Raw genomic sequence first — 6,816 nt, 5'->3', positions numbered from 1 at the left:
ATGCACTCGTCCATCTGACCCAATGGGAGACCATGCTCTAGCGTGTGGTGGTAACAGTGACAGGATACTGAGACACAACGCGATCAGAGATGTTATCTTCACAGCTGCTCAATCAGCTGCTCTTTCTCCTCGTCGAGAAGCACCATCTTTGGTCCCGGATTCTCTCAGTAGGCCTGCTGATGTTTTCCTCCCTCACTGGATTCAGGGTCGCCCAGCTGCATTAGATGTGACTGTCATTTCACCTTTACAGTCACAAACTTTATCTCAGGCAGCTTCAACCCAGGGTGCTGCCCTCCGGGTGGCAGAACATCGCAAGAGGGTAGTCCATCTGGAGGACTGTCAGAGGGCGGGTATTACGTTTCTCCCACTGGCCATGGAGACTCTGGGGGGGTGGAGTCGGGATGCCATCTTGTCCATTTCCTGCATCAGTCGCCATCTCGCTACTAGATTAGGCCTTCCTCCTGTTGAAGTATCACACCATCTCCTTCAACGTCTTTCGGTAACTTTATGGCGTTTTAATGCCTGTATGTGGTCCTGCCGATTTGCTGCTCTTCCTGCGCAAGTCGATGGGCTTGTTTGACTCTTTTATGGTTTCTCTTTTCTCCCTTCTATCCTCTTCTTTCATTCCCTCCTCGTTTATTTTCCTGTCTGCATTCTGTAGTTCTTCTATTTCTCTAAGGACCACTCCCTTTTTCTTTCTATGTTATTGTTTACCCCTTTGTGTTTTATAATAATAATAATAATAATAATAATAATGCCCACATGTGGCTTAGCTGCTCTCCCTCTCTTCCACCTATTGTGGATGGGAGTGTCTAACTGTTTTCCTTTTTCCTTTTTCTTCCTACCTTTTCTTTCTATTAGCGATGCATTAAAGCATGAAGACCAGCAATGGTGACGAGCCAGTAGTAGTTAGGAAGAAAAGAGGAAGCAGTGGAAAGAAGAAAAGGAGAGGATCAGCTGGTAAGTAATGACTAGGAGAGAATTTTTAATTTTTAGAATGTTATCTGATGCATATACATGTACTTATGTTGTGTATAAAGTTTGAGCTGATTCCGATCAAAATTGGATTTTTTACGAATTTTTGAAGTTGCTTTAAAATTAGGCCAAAGTCCCAGTACTATAGTACATGGTCTCGGGCCAAATTTTGCCAAAAATGAATAGGAGAAAATTTTTAATTTTTATAATGTTTTTTGTTGCATATACATGCACTTATATTGTGTAGAAAGTCTGAGCTGATTCCAATCAAAATTGAATTTTTAAACAAATTTTTGAAGTTGCTCTAAAATTGGGCCAAAGTCCCTGTACTTTTGAAGTAGGGTGAATCCTACTTAGTAATGCTACTGCGTTACTAGTAGTACGGTGTAGGAGGGATCTGAGTCCCTAAATAAACATTTAAAAAATAAATATAAGACAAGGATATACGTGTAGGAGGTTAGGAAATGAGAACATAAAGAGCATAATAATGGAAAGAAATGAAAAAAATAGAATAAACAACACGGTTTCGGGCCAAATTTCACCAAAATTGACAAGGAGAGAATTCTTAATTTTTATAATGTTTTCTGATGCATATACATGTATTTATTTTGTGTTGAAAATTTGAGCTGATTCCAATTAAAATTGGATTTTTACAAATTTTAATACTTTCTCAAAAATCGGGCCAAAGTTTGTAAAAAGATTTTTTTACTATTGAGCTTGACAAAGCATGACAGGGGTAGGAGTCATGCTGTCTCAGTCTACTAGTTGTAATTCAAGCAGCAGCAATGGAGAGAATAAAAGTATGTTTGAATTTGGGGTGATTTTAGAGCCATTTGTTGAAAAAAGCATGGACTACAGGAATTGACATAATAATTATTATTAAAAGTGCTCATAAATCAGTAAGTTTTAGTCCCAAACAATCCAAACAGGAGGCCTATTGAACAAATAGCATCAGGTATGTAATATAATTAGTATGTTTAAGTAGAGCCTTCACTTGTAACACACTGACAATAGCATGTACATTCCTCATCACAACCTTCACATCTCACTAACAATGTATACTAGATATGGGCCATTAATCATTGCAGGGCATCATTGTATCCAATATCATTAAGATGTCTTTCTTTAGTACACATTTGATAAGAGATATCTCTCACTGTTGTCCTGACATGAAGGACCCTAAAGACAAGGAAAGACATCAGTTTTAAGAAGTTCTCCTGACAAGGTATTAGTCAATAATTCAATGATTATTATTTATTCTCTCTCTCTCTCTCTCTCTCTCTCTCTCTCTCTCTCTCTCTCTCTCTCTCTCTCTCTCTCTCTCGTCATAGGAAGACAAAGATCAAATGGAAACAAGCAGCATGGATTCTTGTACCAGCATCATTTGTTATTTGGCCTTTAAAAGGTAACATTTCTTTTACTTTGATTTGTCTTAACACACATTTCTTTTCTTCTATGTAGGCAGGTGGTGGTAGCGATGCAGTGGCATGTTTGCAATCAAATCTCTGAAGAAGACTGCTGCAAAGAAATTAAATTATTACTCATTAAATTTTACAGTACTTTTATAATTTTATAGTAAATTATAAAATTTTTAAATTTTTTGTAACTATATGTGATATGCACGCATGTGACTACTAGCAAGAGTACTAGTTTAGTAGTCTGCTACACCAACTTATGATGGAACATGCCACTAGGAGCAAGGATCATGACAAAGAGAAAGATAATGGTAGGCCACGTATGCCATAATATAGCTGCATCTATCATGTTACATTTATTTATCTATTTTTTATACCAAACTCAGCGAAAGGAGCACAGAAAAGAAAAAAAGGCGTCCCAGTACACTCAGTGAGCGCTAGCGGACAAGGTAGGATAATGATACACTGCATCTGCATAACCTAATGATATTGCATTAGGCTCAGAGGCTGTTCTAACTCAAAGTAGCAGCGGACGTGTACAAACCGAGGAAGAAACACATGATGGTGGCAGTCTTGTTGCAGCCCCAGTACACTCAGTGAGCGCTAGCGGACAAGGTAGGATAATGATACACTGCATCTGCATAACCTAATGATATTGCATTAGGCTCAGAGGCTGATCTAACTCAAAGTAGCAGCGGACGTGTACAAACCGAGGAAGAAACACATGATGGTGGCAGTCTTGTTGCAGCCCCAGTACACTCAGTGAGCGCTAGCGGACAAGGTAGGATAATGATACACTGCATCTGCATAACCTAATGATATTGCATTAGGCTCAGAGGCTGTTCTAACTCAAAGTAGCAGCGGACGTGTACAAACCGAGGAAGAAACACATGATGGTGGCAGTCTTGTTGCAGCCCGCGCTGCAGGCCCAGACAGGTTAGTCTATATTATTTAGTAGATAGTGTTTAGATCTACCAATATGCATTGCTGTAATACTGAAACTTAGGACTGCTAAGAGAGCAGTGGGGGCCCCGGGAAAGGGTAACAATTTGAGCATTTTTTTATTACAGGGACTTTGGCTTGATTTTTTTAACAAATAGATTTTCTGATACATATTGATGTCCTTATACTGTGTAGAAAGTTTGAGCTGATTCTGAATTCAAATTTTCAAGTTACAGCCATTTAAAAAAAGATCTCCTTTCAGTTTTGGTAAAATTTGGTTCGAGACCATGTACTATAGACCCCCTAGGCGCTAAGACTATTTTAAATGAATTATTTACGGTAGCCACCCACGAATAAAATTACTGACGGCAAGAAGCTCTCCACATCAAAGGCTAATCAAAGCCCAAGGAGCCGAATTGAAGCATAGCAAGAAAACTATGTTGTAGCAACAGTTACCTGGTCTATATGATGTAGTCTGGCCTCCATACTTTCCTTAAATGCTGCTTGTAAGCCTGTAGTACGTTGTAGTGCTCACAAAAATGGCCAGGCGGTGTCACCGCCTTTGATTTTCTTTTGATCTTGAGGCCTTCTTGCCGTCAGTAATTTACATCGTGGGTGGATACCGTTATGAATGAATACTAGGTGAATGTAAACATTGAGGGGGCGAGCGATCAATTCACATTGTTTGATAAGAAGATTAAAATTATAATAAATCCATCTCTTAGCCTGCATGCATATTCAGACCCCGGCCTCATGGCCGGGGTCTGAACAGAGCAAATACACCAGTTAACACAACCAAAATAACCCAGTAAAAGAGACAAAGATGAACTATCCTGTCAATTTGAAAAAATGTGCCAAGCTAAACTTTTAATCAGCTTCCATCAATTAACATCTTTTTGAAATAAAACTACTCAAATAAAATCAATCCAGCTCTTAACGTGCATGCATATTCAGACCCCATCCTCATAGTTCGGCGTGGTCTGAATAGAGCAAACCCACTATTTAACACCACTGACCAAAATGACCTAGTAAAAGTGACAAGAATGAACTATCCTAATACTTTGAGAAAAAGTGACAAGCTAACTGAAACTGCTAATCAAGCTTCTCTCACAATTTTAATTCTGTCAATGAGAGAACTAATCTAGAGGAGTCTTAGATCAAACTGCTTTTAAGTTCTTCAGCCTTTAGGGTGCTTTAGACAGCCCCTCTCTTTTATCTAACTGTTAGAAACTCAATCTGAGTTTGTCACGTTAAAATTTCCGCCATCTTTCTCTTTTTGACCACACCCTCTAAATTAATTTTGCCCACGTGGTCCAAATTTATCAATAATAGTATACTAATTTAATTTTCGTATTCTTCCGTTCATAAACAAGACGTAACGCAAATAGACCTAGACAGATTAGTGTGGGTCTCGCTCATGCTCGCCCCAATCATTATTGTAATCATAGTTCTACCATGCCACCTTGCGATTGACCAATCAGATTGCAGTATTGGAGGTCAATTATTTTTCATATTAACCTAGCTCGTAAAAATATAAACCTATCTCGTTAAATAATTAATTGATTGGCAGTTTGGTACTCTACGCTTATGCTCTTATTAGTCCATTTGTCAAGTTTGGTTGATTCTTTACTGCCTAGCCTGTTAGATATGTTGTATGTATGTCAACTGTGGTCTTATTATCAGCAAATTATGAAAATCATTGTAAAAATTTAATCATCAATCAAAACAATGAGTATTCCGATGGAATTATTAAGAAACCCAGGAGGTTTACTATGGTATTTATTAACCCAGGAGGTTTCTATGGTATTTATTAACCTCGCGACTGCGTCGCTCGGTTAATAAATACCATAGAAACCTCTACCTCGGTGTATAACCTATACTTACAATAATGATATTCATTCATAATATCATTATACAACTCTGTGTCATCATCTATGGCCTTATCATACCTCAGGCCTATGGCCCTCATCCCCTCAGTATGAACAAATAATTTCCTTAGCAACAGTTAGCAACAGCAATGCATTTTTGAAACAGGAGGTGAATAAGTAAATTCCTGGGCTACTTATTCGACCTTCAACTGTCCGGGAAATTACTTATTCACCTTCGAGCTACTTATTCAACCTCCTGGGAAACTTGTTGGTAGGTAAGTTATTTATGAACCTGAAATTGAACAATCTGATTGGTCAATTACAACTAAGCATGGTAGAACTATACATGTATTTTATCTTGGGATGTGAGGGAATTTGCTGATCAACATTGTTAGTAATTATTGTCTCTTATTATTATTTAGCATTACTTGTATATTGAAAGCTAAAACAGCGTTTGCTGATAAAGTTGATGAATTCCCAGTCACGTATTTAAGCAATAGTGAGAAGAATAAATCCACACACATGTACATATGCATACATGCATTTTCATGCTACGAATAATTAACTATTATTGTCAAGAGGTTAATAGTAATAATACTCTTTATTTAATAGAAAAGGATTATTCCCTCAGTCTTTTCTGTGAGAACCCAACGGAATATCCTCTATTAAAGGTAGCGTCAAGCAACAGATTCAATTGAAACTATTTAGCATTTGTTTATTACACTTTAGAGTTTTATCTCACTTGAATTTCATGAAAAGCGACTGAGGGACAACAAAGAGACTCGAATAGAGCAATGGATGAATGACAACAATGGACAGAGGATGCTTGAGATAGGTTAGTTAACTGCATCATGTACAGTAATAATGCTTTAATACCATTTGCCTTTAGTTCCTGTGTCATGCAGTGGGGTATTGAATATACAGCATCATGATGACTTCATTAATATCGCTAGTTTCGTGTGGGCCTCGCGTGAAGAATCAGTTGTATCATTTAAGGTTAAAATAACATAATTATATTGTTGTATTTTAATTTCTATTACATGTGTAGATTAATGCATTAAGCACATATATCATGTTCTCAGGCAAGCACGGTATGTATGTATGCAATAGTTAATGTCTTACTTAAGTTTAGGTGCAGTCCCATTTAGGCTAGTAGTGAAAACGTGCTCTATACCAAGTATTGCAGACACAAGAGGAACAGACATCTCAGAGTGTTTCTGTCTTGTTAAAGTTTTTACGGTAAATTTAGTATGATATGGGGCCAGGGGGCTTAAATTTAGCATCAAATGACAAAGGAAATAATGCAGTTAGAGATACCAAGATCTTGTTTGTAGGATAAAGGAAAGAAGGCGAAAGATGGTAATGATTTAAAGAAGTGGTCAGAAAAAAATAATGAAAGAGTTAGTCGCCACATACTATTTTATAATGAGAATTGGTATCTTTTTTCTTGTTAGGCTGAGAACATTCCAGAGACTAAGCTGCAACCGGTAAATCATAATAGCACCTACTCTATAATATAATTTTAATTTAGGTGTCATTGTTAACTGAGAGCTCAGAGGAACAGTTGCCATTCCAAAGCAATAGGTAGTAAGATTTATAAGGAAAACTTGTTTTTT

General features: G+C 37.5%; 1 long non-coding RNA gene across 1 annotated transcript; it reads left to right on the top strand.

The window, feature by feature from the left end:
• The first annotated feature begins 2,894 nt into the window (after nucleotides 1–2,894).
• On the top strand, nucleotides 2,895–3,177 carry LOC109580693 (uncharacterized). The gene is made up of 2 exons (XR_002184317.1): nucleotides 2,895–3,005; nucleotides 3,055–3,177. It is a non-coding gene; the product is annotated as an uncharacterized LOC109580693 (long non-coding RNA).
• The last annotated feature ends 3,639 nt before the right edge of the window (nucleotides 3,178–6,816 follow it).

This window comes from Amphimedon queenslandica, unplaced genomic scaffold, assembly GCF_000090795.2.
Source record: "Amphimedon queenslandica unplaced genomic scaffold, v1.1 AMPQUscaffold_13482, whole genome shotgun sequence".
NCBI lineage: Eukaryota > Metazoa > Porifera > Demospongiae > Haplosclerida > Niphatidae > Amphimedon > Amphimedon queenslandica.
The sequence above is the reverse complement of the archived record's forward strand: the minus strand, read 5'-3'. Positions and strand labels throughout refer to the sequence as shown.